General features: G+C 38.0%; 1 protein-coding gene across 1 annotated transcript in view; it reads right to left on the reverse strand.

The window, feature by feature from the left end:
* Positions 1–3,146: 3,146 nt before the first annotated feature.
* Positions 3,147–13,024, reverse strand: part of LOC139117270 (beta-1,3-galactosyltransferase 1-like) — a 109,208-nt gene continuing 99,330 nt past the window's right edge. The window contains exon 4 of the transcript XR_011548489.1: positions 3,147–3,215. The gene's annotated coding sequence lies outside the window, so the exon portion shown is untranslated. The remainder of the gene's footprint in view (positions 3,216–13,024) is intronic.

The raw sequence follows: 13,024 nt of genomic DNA on the forward strand, positions 1-13,024 counted from the left end.
TTTATCTGTGGGGACTAAAAACTGTGTCACTGCATCCTTTTTGCAATATGAATACGATGAGAAACTAAATTTTTATTTATCTTGGCCTTATACATGGGAGTCTATGTACTGCCTTATACATGGGAGTCTATGGACTGCCTTATACATGGGAGTCTATGGACTTCCTTATACATGGGAGTCTATGGACTGCCTTATACATGGGAGTCTATGGACTGCCTTATACATGGGAGTCTATGGTCTGCCTTATACATGGGAGTCTATGGACTGCCTTATACATGGGAGTCTATGGACTGCCTTATACATGGGAGTATGGCGTTGAATGCCTGCCAAAATTAAGCTATGACATTTGTAATTACGACATGCCATTCGCAATTACGACATGCCATTATGCGATGCAAAATGCAGACATGCCATTATGCGATGCGAAATGCAGACATGCCATTATGCGATGCGAAATGCAGACATGCCATTATGCGATGCGAAATGCAGACATGCCATTATGCGATGCGACATGCGGACATGCCATGCCCTGTTCAGCTTGTCATTGGCGCCATTGATGTTCTGGCTAGCTCTGTGAATGATGGTTTTGAAGCCTGCGTACCATTATTGAAACCAGCAAATTCCCGAGGACGGCCCTCGTTCAGCATTACTGAGGATCAAGTACCAACTGTGTAATCGAAATGTTTTGAGGGCTGCGCGTGACATTTGATGGCATATGTGTGTGTTTGCAGGAAAACTGAAGCATGATACGTGCTGCCCTTAGATGTGAACAACTTACATATTATCCTCCTGTTGTTTGTGGCTGATATTAACAGTGATGGTCACTGTTGTTTGTAAAGGTAGCTTACTGTATTCAAGCGATGAAAATTTTGTGTAGTTCATTAAGTGAATTAACATGACCAGTATGCAGTCTATGAATTTTGATGTGAAAAAAGCGCCTGGCATATTTGAACAAGGAGCAATGTTTGGGACCATCTCTAATGAGACATTGATTGTACCTGTTGTGTACACAGCGAATAAAGTATTAATTGATGTGCAAGTGACAGCACTCTGTCTGATCCATGCATAGTATTTTTGCTATATATTTTACAAAGGGTGGATAGCCACAGTTATTAAGACTTGGAAGAACAGTACCACACAATTTACAATAACAATAAATATATGCATTTATTAACAATCGCTTAAACTTCATTCAATTTTCACAATACTCATACAAGTATGAGAACAGATGGCATTTGTGACTCTACCTCAGTGTAGATCTATAAACATAGTCTTTCATATATCATTGTGTAGCAAATAACAAATAAACATGACTACATGAAGTCATACTGTACTGTTCCAATGGGTGAAAAAATTCTGACCAGTACAATAGATGGTTAAATGTCAAGTATTTCTTGTATATTTTAAAATTGAGTGCTGTGTCATGGTATCAAAATTATGACAGTTAAAAATCACACACTTTACATGCAGTAAATTTGGCTTGTGTGTACTTATCATAAAATTGTACAAAGTGTGGTATTGTCTTTCTTTAGATATAGTAAGTGGTTAGTCTCACTTTCCCAGACTTTGTTTGCTGCACTGATATTGAAATCCAAATTTAATCTTTAAAAATCTTTGTCCTAAGTGAACTGAGTTTCCTTGTGTCATCCTTACTTTGAGCACTTTCAAGTTGGCAAAGGCATTTACATCGGTTACATTGTTTGGCAACCAGTTGGGTTTTGCGTTACACCTACCATTACCAGCGAAATGTAAATAACCATGACATGGTGTTCAGAATTCATCTTTAGAAAAACCAATCAAAGTGAGACTTGAGTGGACACCGTGGGTCATCAGTATGTATTAGGGAGATGATGCAGTGGCAAAGAATGTGAAATTTTCAGAAGAGTTACTTTCAGAATGTGCTTAGGAATACAATTCAGAATAACATTCAGACACTCACTATGTGAGATAATATTCTGTATATTCCAGAAGAGTCCTTTCAGAATGTGCTTTGTAATACAATTCAGAATAATATTCAGACACTCACTATGTGAGATAATATTCTGTATATTCTAGAAGTGACATAGACCTATGTGTCCATAGATCTGAACATATACACTTTAGTGATACTTCTTAATGACCTCATTTCCCTGCCCCCTCAAGACTAATACTCCTATTACAAGTGGGGACTATGTCATTGTCAATGACTTGTTCACAAAAGTATTTGCTTCACATTCTTATATCCAAAGATCATTCTTCAGGTTTTTATTGAAGTCTCCCCTTCTGACATAATCAATTTTCGTCGCATTTTGTATTACATTGACACAATAAATCTGCATTGTGAGTAAAATACATCTCTCTTGAGGAAAGAAAACCGCACGATAAAGCGAACAGTCCAGGCATCACACTGGCAGTGTGCCCTTCCATGTCAAACGAGAAATGACTTTATATTGCACTATGTGCAGCACACTTAAAAAAATTTAAGTATCGAAATACAGAAACGATGAGACATATAAATCTTTCCATTCTGCTGGGCTACGAAACGTTACCCGTTTGCGATTTAAATCGATAATAGGTTTAACAATAGTCGCTTATACGATAAACAGATTTTTACACATCTAATCAAAAGTCTCTTTTATATTTAAAATATCTTTTTACACATACTTCTTCTAGTGATTGTTTTTAAAAGCCTTTCACTCATGAAAAGTTAAGATGTACAATTATAAGACATTACGCAATAAGTAAACACATGAATTTCAACATTTATCTGTAACTTCATACGAGACATTAACATCGTCAGAATATCTGCCACAGTAGACACGTGCTGTGAAATATACATCCGAGATATTTTTACTCGTGTAAAGAACCGTCGAAAATACAATACTGGTAGTAAAATGATCAAATGATCATCATATTAAAGATCTTTGCTCAAAATACCCATAATTATTCAGTCTTCTTTCTCCTCTAGTTCTTGACATAGATTTTTGACATGAGTGTCATACACATTTGTGACATATTCATTGCCTGAGATCAAATAGACCAACCCTTGACTAGGAAAATGGGCAGTTGAAGAGACAGGTATGTATCTTCTCGGACAACTTTAGAGTAAATGATGTGTAAAAAAGAATTACCTTTTACATAAAACTTTCCTTTCTCAAATTTGTAGTCCCAGCTGATCGAAAATGCACCATTTTTCAATATCCCTAACCCAGCCCGCCCGTTGTTTTGGCAGTGACCTGCAGAGAGTAAACTTCAGTTCCAGTGACAAAAAACTAGCAAACCCTTCCCTCCTGTTGGGCAAATTTCATTTATAGCACCCACTGAAGTCAGTTTTCATATCATCTTGTTAGCTCAAGTTCCCTGTTCAGACTCGTCGCGTTCCTCTATGCCCTCGCTGTGATCTATTGCTCCACAACGTAATTGAAAAGCAGATACTGTAGCCTGCAGCTGCTCGGATAATGAATCTCGGAGTAATGCAGTATTGCTGGCTTCTGGCCGAGGTAAGTATTTTGTGTGAAGAAGGAAATTTATCATTGTTCGTCGAATGACTTTATGCTTGTGCCTCCTATGTCGCTTTCCCGAAGATTCAGTTGAACTTACGTTGAGATGTAGATTTCGGGTTTATCGTTAACCGGGATCGCCAGGTACGACATCCACATTGAGCCGTACGACTCGACTGGAGCCGAGACGTTACTGAGCCATATGTTAAAACGATCGAAAGTATCACCATTCGATTTTCGGGAAAAGCTATAGTTTTAGCGACTAAAAATTTCATTGGGCATACCTTTTATGTATCCATATCTGGATTTATCGGGTCACCTTTTTGTAAAAATGCCATGAGAGTACGACAAATCGGTCAGTGTCGACGAGCATAAACGGTACAAAGTGCAGAAAAAAAGTTTCGGTTGATGACGTACAACAGGGGTAATTTGGATTTTCTATCTGTCCTGTTCTACGTCACACTGGCGGCGATTAGGGCCAGTTCATGTGATAAATTATTTAAATTTAAATATTTCAATTTTTAGTCCCCACGGACACCGTCCGTGGGACTTATAGGTTAGGTCATGTCCGTGCGTGCGTGTGTCCGTGCGTGCGTTCACGCAGATATCTCAGACATGCCCCGGTCAATTTCTTTCAAACTTTGCACAAGGATAGTACCCTACCCCATACAGATGCACGTCGATTTGTTTCACAATGCGATCTAATTTGGCCGTGTTAGAGGACTTTTTAGTTTACACCTCCATAGACTCCCATGTATAAGGCAGTTCAACATAGACTCCCATGTATAAGGCCAAGCAAAATAAAAATTTAGTTTCTCATCGTATTCATATTGCAAAAAGGATGCAGTGACACAATTTTTAGTCCCCACGGATGAAGTCCAGGGGGCTTATAGATTGGGTCATGTTCGTCCGTTCGTCCATCCGTTGGTCCATCAGTTCACGCAGATATCTCAGATATTTTGACAAAATGTCACGTGACCTCAGTGACCTTTGACCTCAAATATACATATTTGTCCATAACTCAGTAACCACAAGTGCTACACCCTTCATGTATGTTATGATGGGACACCTTATGACGCCACATATTGTACCTCATTAATTATGCGCATATCTAATTTTGAGCGAGCAAATAGAGCTAGAGGTCTGATTTTTGGTATATAGGGATAACTTAGCAATACAATTTTTTGACAAAATGTCACGTGACCTTGGTGACCTTTGACCTCAAATATACATACTTGTCCATTACTCAGTAACCACAAGTGCTACACCCTTCATGTATGTTATGATGGGACACCTTATGAAGCCACAAATTGTACCTCATTAATTATGCGCATATCTAATTTTGAGCGAGCCAATAGAGCTAGAGGTCTGATTTTTGGTATATAGGGATAACTTAGAAATACAATTTTTTTGACAAAATGTCACGTGACCTTGGTAATATTTGACCTCAAATATACATATTTGTCCATACCTCAGTAACCACAAGTGGTACACCCTTCATATTTGGTATGATGGGAGATCTTATGACGCCATATACTGTACTTCATTAATTATGCGCATATATAATTCTAAGCAAACCAATAGAGCTGGATGTCTGATTTTTGGTATATAGAGATATCTATAGGATAGAATTTTTTTGACAAAATATCATGTGACCTCGATGACCTTTTACCTAAAATATACGTTTATGTTAACAAATAAGTAACCACAAGTTCTGTGTCCTTTATATTTAGTAGGATGGGAGACCTTATGACAATACACGCTTTACCTCATTAATTATGCACATTTCTAATTCTGGGCAAGCGAATAGAGCTAGAGGTCTGATTTTTGGCATATAGGGATTATTTAGATATACAATTTTTTTTTCAAATGTCACGTGACCTCGATGACCTTTGACATTGATTATACATATATATGCATAACTCTGTAACCACAAGTTCTATACCCTCCAAATTTGATAGGATATTAGACCTTAAGATGTCACATCTTGTACCTCATTCATTATGCGCATATGTATTCATGGCTGGCCAATACAGCTGGAGGTCTGATCTTTTTTCCCGATTTAGAACCATAACTTAGACATGCCTCATGTGTTTCAAATTGGGAACAACGACATAGACCTATGTGCCCATAGATCTCAACATATACGCTCCAGTGATACTTCTTAATGACCACATTTCCCTGCCCCATCAAGACTAATACTCCTATTACAAGTGGGGACTATGTCATTGTCAATGACTTGTTATCACTGTACTCTATTAACCTGATATCAAAGCAAAATTCCCTAGACAATGCGACTGTGTGAGTTGGCAAGTTTTCATCTCCTAATCCGTGGGTAAGTTTATATAAATATCAATTGAATTAATTCAATTAATTCAGCAGACTGTCGCGTTAGTGGGTAGGCTGTTATATAGATCGTGGGATGAACGCAATGGCTCACAGACTTGTGAACCTTGCAAGGCCAGCCAGTAGCTGCTACCGAGTAAGGCCAAGCGAAGGTGGGGGGCAGTCTAGTCTTAATCCGAAATCTGTGCAAAACGTTACACGTACGTAGTTCACGCACTGTGTTGCGCTGTCGGTATGGGTGCAATTTTAGCCTCTCTAATATCAATACGTGATAATTCACATCTAGCTCTTTAGCAATCAACCTTCTACGAATACATCGGGAAGCATAAAAGGTCGACTTCTATCGATTTTGCCGCTAATTTTAGGACGTCTGGAGGGAAAAAAAGTCATCGCGCATGTATGATCAAGGGGTTATTGCATCAAGTTTGGTCGATATCGAGTCTCAGGAGCAATTGACAATAGCATGGCTATAAATGATGAGAAGAAATTAAGAAATGTTTATATATATGTCATAAAAGTAATGTTGTAAAATTTTTATTCACAGTAATGAATGTATTAACATGCAACTTCAGCAGAAATTTTCTATGAATAAAACATTTTTCTTATTTATTATACATCTGTTAATGTTTTGTGTAAGTATGTATTTCAATAAAAAGGGACAACAACTGCTTCATAGAAGATGAATGGACACACTGCCAACTGCATGATTGCTGCCATCTACAAATTGCTTGTTTAAAAGTGTTAGAAGCATCCCATGATTCACTCCGATTTGCGTCATCACAGATGACAAAAGGAAACATGGAAATATGACAGGTAAACATGGCAAGAGGAATTCTGATGAAATACATTAAAGAGAAACATTCTTTTCATTTGCAGTCTTCAAAAAGTGTGACCTATATTTTCACTAGAAGAACCTGTTTATCACCTCAAGAATTTGACACATAAGCACTCAAAAGGTCTATCCATAATTACTGGCAAACTTATGAGACACATTCCGTGACACGTCTATGAATCATACTACCTCTTCACAAGTGGTTCATGCTGCTGCAACTATCAACATCTGATCGGCAACAGGTTTTAGAGATAATGCTGCCACCTGCGGTGTAATTTTACAAAAACATTAATATTACCAAGTCCGTGTAACGTTGTGTTCTAGAAAACATTTTAATTTGTATTGGCAGTGTAGTGCCAGTATTATGTTTGTGGTGCATTATGTTTGTCAGTTGATGCGTAAATGTGCTTTGCTCATGAATTTTATCAATAGAATTAAGAGATCTGAAATCTGTTACATTAACTGTTATATTAACTGTTAAATTATAATCTCCTTCCAATGCAGGCATTGGCGAAACATTTGCTACAAACATAGTTTGCTTTGTTGTTTTTGTTTTTGTTTTCTTTCCTATGTAAGTAATCGGTGTTTTATGTTTCCATGAGCCTAGAGCTTGATGCCAATAAACGATTAAAACAAGAAGAATGGGTAGAAAAAATACTTTGCATGCATGAGCTCCGACTAACTACATACGTTGTCGTTAGTTGCGTAGTTTCGGGCGAAGCCTAAGTAACTACGTTCGGACAAAGCCTTAGTTACGATGTTGGCCTCTGTGCCTGTCAATTTATTACCAAGAAAGGTGTGGAATCTGGATGGCTCTGGAGAAATTAATTCACTAATTTCTTGTTATGTTTTAGGATGAAGAATCTACGAGGCCAAAAGGAGACGCATGTAAAGAAACAGGTCTGTGTCAGCGTTGACTCAATACTTACAGAAAGCTGTCTGAACACTTCAATGTTATAAGACATTCGTAGTTCAGTGTTTCTTTCAAGCAGATACACAAAGCATTGTGGATGGAAAGAAAAAAATTCTACATTCTGAAAAAAACAACACATAGATGAAAGCTTAAGAATCTAAAAGTGTGTGTTATTTAATGTTTCGTTGAATGGAATTCTGTCCTATGGAATCTCTTGCAAAGTCGTAGGTGAATTATCCTAACAGTAGTGTTTATTACCACTGATAAATGTTCAAGTTAGTTTGACATTACCTTTACATGCATGTGCAAATTGTTTATTGCTTACCAATATTAGGTTTTACATACCTTAACTGTCTACACCAACCTAACCCGCAATCGTTGTATAAATGTGATTATATCCTGCTAGATAACGTTTGGATTGATTAAATTCGATGTTTCTCTATCTATGCTTTATTACGGTTCTCTATCTATGTTTTATCGTTTTGATAATTTACTTCTATACTTCCAGTGTAAAGGGGATAGTAAATGGAACAAGAATCTACATGACCAAAACTGAAACTTGCCTACTGTCAGACCATACAATTATTTTGCCTTTCTTCAGGAAACTCAAGCCATGATGAGCGTGAATTTAAAGAATATAAAATCAACTACAAATAAAAATGTCGCCTGTTAGGAAGGGACAAAATTGAAAATGCATTGTAAGTCATTCGAAGGATTCGCCATCGTAATATGTTGAGAAACAAAATATTGCAGAACTTATTTGAAATTTCAAGTTTTACTTTCAAAGCTCTCTTTTATACGCAAGAATATTTTCTATCATGTTTGTAAGAAAAATATTTTATCACAGTCATTTTACTAGATATTTTGATAAGTTGTTTCATGACTATTAAAGTGGTTTGCATTGAACATAATAATATTTTTGTTACATGCCTCTTCACAGCTACCTGGTTAACGCTATACGACATATATTTCCTTGCAGGGCATTCTCAAACAATTTTGCCAGTATCAAACAGATTTTAACGAAAGTCAAAATAGCAGTGCGCGCGTGGATAATGTACATCTAACGTCAAACGTCTACTTTGATGTCAAAATCGTTGAGGGGCTTCACCGGACCGGGTAACTATGGAAACCGGTCAGTACATGGTTCACACCGCCGGCTAACTCCCCGGATGTTCCTATTTCAATCAATGGACTGATTTGCACTCACATCGAGGCATGTAATAAATAACTTTGTAGTGAATGTACATTGACGATCAGAATTTGAGACGTGGCGTGTCACGAGGCATCTTGAATAAAGATTTAAAGTTGTGTGACAATCTAGATCTTGGTGTGTCAGCTTCAGTTACTGAAAGCATTACGATCCAGACTGGTACCGCAACTCGTAATTCCCCTAACTACGAGCGCAACAGTTGGTCGTACTCGTTTATTTCTAGCTCCATGGCAAAGGACTTACTTTGTTCTCTACATGTTCTTAGATGATGCTTTATATCAACGGTTGTTCTGCGGAGTAGCTTGAGCAAAATTCGAGAAGAAGACTGTTTCGGTGTCATGCAGTTTTCGTAACGTATTTATTCGGTATGGCATATTGTTTCTATTCTTTTAGATTCAAATTATAAAAACGTGGTTTACAAAATGGATCATTCAATGAGCAAGATATCAAATCCCTTCTCTTATGTGATGTTTGCAGATGAGGCATTTTCGCAAAACCTATAGTGGGTGTTGCCGTGAGGAAATATTGCAATGGTAACCATGTCGTTATTTTAGGGGTGACAATGGAACAGCTTGCCCTTCAAGAAAGGTATAGATAAATTTAGCTATACCACTCTCCGCCTTGTGCCCATTGTTCTAACCATGCTTTCTAATTTCCATAACCGAATATTTTATTATTACCACCTGGCTTTCTTTTGTTTAAAAAGTGTCCGATTTACAAGTTCTTTTGTTTAAAAGTGTCCGATTTACTAGTAAATCGGACAGTTCTCTTGTTAAAAACTGTCCAGTTTACTAGTAAATCGGACACTTTTAAAACAAAAGAAAGTCACGTGGCGACGAGTAAAAAAACAAACAAATGCGAGACATTAACCAAAAGAAATTTATTTCAACATCAAATACAGAGTAAAGACACTTTAAAAGAATCACCGGACTAAATTAATTTTGCACAATTGTACATCTCAAAATCAATTACAGGTCACCGTGAAATAACGGTATTGATTGCAAATATCACTTCTGTGTTAAGGTTATTGTTATCACGATCATTCGAAGCTGAAATTTAAGACTTCAAAATCAGTTGTCAAACACTGAATGTGGAGATTTCAGTCGCCTTTGGTAAAGTTAAATCTAGCTACAGGCAAACACACACGCAGTACCACAGTCATTGTGGATCTAGACATATTGTTTTTTTGTACTTGCAGTTTCTGTTGCGCCTTTCTCTGACGTGGCTGTGTAGCTTGGTCTTCCGATTGTGGCCGTTAGCACTAACGTGACAGGGGGACTTTTCTTTTCCATCTTTGGCTTTGGTAGTTGAAGTGCACCGGATACAGCTTTCATTTGTACTTCATCCGCCATATCGAAATACGTAGGGCGACTCGGCAATTGCGTGTATGCTGCTCAAAGTTTTCGACTCAAATGAGCAAAGCGTGACTCTAACGTCGATCTGCAAACACCTTTTCACTTCATTCAACCAACCAATCAATCAAACATAATTCATACAATTCAAATCAAACCAGGTGCTCAACCACGTCATCGCACTACAAAAGCAACACATATCAACTTTGTTTTATCCAATCATGGGTTACTTTTTTATACTTTCGTTCAACAAGATGTCAAAACGCGTCAATGTTTTCCTGCCAAAGTTTCAACTTGCACTGCACTAAAATTACAAATAAAAACATTCGGCGTGCAAACAAGGCTCTAAAACTCGGCAAAGTCGTGGTATAACACGGTAAGCGAACTCGTAGTCGGCAGTTTACGGAATTTAACGGTACAGTTTGCCATAAAACTCCTCGGCCCTGCGGGCCTCGGAGTTTTACTGGCAAACTGTACCGTTAAATTCCGTAAACCGCCTCCTACTCGTCCGCTTACCTATAGTTAACGAGAGTTTACTTCTTAACGTTATTACTTTATTTGGAACTTAATTTTGCAACTACGCATCACAGAAAAGAAAAACTACATAATATAATGATAACATGAAAAAAATAAGTATTCAATATTAACGTTATCACTGAAAATATTTCCACAAGGTAACCAATATGTTTTTTTCTCTCAACAAACCAAAGTTCGACTCTATCGAGATAAAGAAATGCGCTCCATCTCACATCGTTTGGAAATCACACGATTTCATGCATAGAAAATAATGTCATTAATATCGCCATATTTGCTACAGATGTTAATCAATTTCTGAGTTCCTTGCACAGACGGACTTATCAAATGAATATGATCTACATACACAAGATGGTTTTAAAAATATCATTGGTGTTACAACCAACGCCAGAGTTAATCAATTTATAACTCAAATCATCAATATATACACTGAATAACTTTGGAGGATAATACTCTATCCTCCTTAACACCGTTATGCAAGAGGCATGTAATAAAATAATTATATCCCATACTGGGGACTATGCACCCTCGAGGCAGGAGACATCGAACCCCCCCCCCCCCTGACAGATTGTCACCCACTCTCTGACACACAGAACTACATTACGACATAATATGTAAACACACGCTTTTAAAATTCAGTGCACGAAAGCGAAAGATCTGCGGCTCCATTATTCCAAAATCGACCGACGTCAGGAGTAAAATCTCCGGCCAATCAGCGAAGAGAACGGGAGCTTTCGCTGACGCCTTTGATCAGATGACTAAAAGCTGTAAGTCCAAATAATCACGCCTGAACAGCCAGTCACTAGATAGTCTGCACGATAACCCGGCTTTTGAGGTGTGGCCGGTACTAGCGATTTGATTGGGTATTGGAGGTGATTGGCATGTGCGAATCATGTCAGAAACCATTTTCTTTCATGGGTGGGTTCACCCACTAAGCTATACATAGCAATTAATATTTGTTATCATATGAAGATATTGTATAATAATTTGATATTGTTTGTAATTTATTTAATAATAATAATTATTTCTTGATGATTTGAAAACGTTGACAACCTCAGTATGCATGTGTTCTATGACAGTTAAATTTCCCACCCTGCGCATAAATGGTTGACACTTCGACGAGAGTTGACCGATGTCGATGCTATAACATCAAAACATTAGAACAGAAACTCACATCGTTCTTAAAGTTATGGATCAAATTTAAAGCTAATTATCTTTCTACGGTAGAAATGAAGATAGGTACAAAAATGGCTTTCCTAGAATAAACCTAGATTGAAAGGTCTAAATGTCGCGATCACATGAACTTCCCGACCGGTCCAACTACCCGTCGACTGCCGTACTGACTGTCAAGATTCGATGTCTAAACATCAAAGAGCTGCTGTGTACCAGACCCCATAGAGTACTACCATATTTATAGAAAGCTACCAATATGCGTCTGTTTTTACTCACAATGACTGAATCCTGTCTCAAAACTTTTGTCATCAATATATATTTGGAGCGCAAATTTCCTGACGGGCAGTGTTTGGATGCCGGATATGATCATCGTTGTATGGACAATACCATCGATGATCGTTGACACTCGATGGAAAATCGACGGCTGGGACTATTATTTGGTTGGTTTTATAGAGAGTAATCCGACTGATTACAGATATTGGAAGGTAAATTTCCTGTCAGGCAGTGACGGGCGCGGGCAGCAGTATGACCCCTTCTCATCGAACACTTGCAACACTGCCTGCGATCGCAGACCGGTTGTGGCATCGACAGAAATTTTAGTTGTCAGGTTTCTTTCAACAAATACGGGCAACCACAAGTTTACCTCTGAATGCATTTGTGATTAGCAACCTCTACTACATTAATAAAGAAAATGAGCTCATACGCCGACGAGTTCTTCCGTATTATGCAAGTTCCGTGCGTTTCGAGTGTCTCGCCAGTCAAGCTATGATTCATGACACGACAGCTCATTATGCATGACCTCATTATGTCTAGACTCTAAACCAATAGGCACAGCTCTGAGATGTCATATGATACTATTCATGAGCATTTGTTTACAACATATGCGATTTTCGCGCCACGTCGTTATCCTCTGTTTTCTCGGTTATTTACGCCTATTTTACCTTATTAAGGCATAGCTGATGAGTCATACTTTGAGGGCAATAATAATCGGCTAATCTGCATTCAAGAAAGTGGTAAGGGATTGGCTAGTACTGCGCTTCGCGCCCTAACGACTGGAATTCGACATGTGTCAATCAATGGTTTTCACTGCAGTTCCTCGAAATCGTGTCAATCAGAGCAATTACCGACGAGGGGGCAAGCCCCCGATGAGTAACATGAAGTTGTATGTTGCCAGGAGTAAACCAT

Source organism: Ptychodera flava, chromosome 18, assembly GCF_041260155.1.
Source record: "Ptychodera flava strain L36383 chromosome 18, AS_Pfla_20210202, whole genome shotgun sequence".
NCBI lineage: Eukaryota > Metazoa > Hemichordata > Enteropneusta > Ptychoderidae > Ptychodera > Ptychodera flava.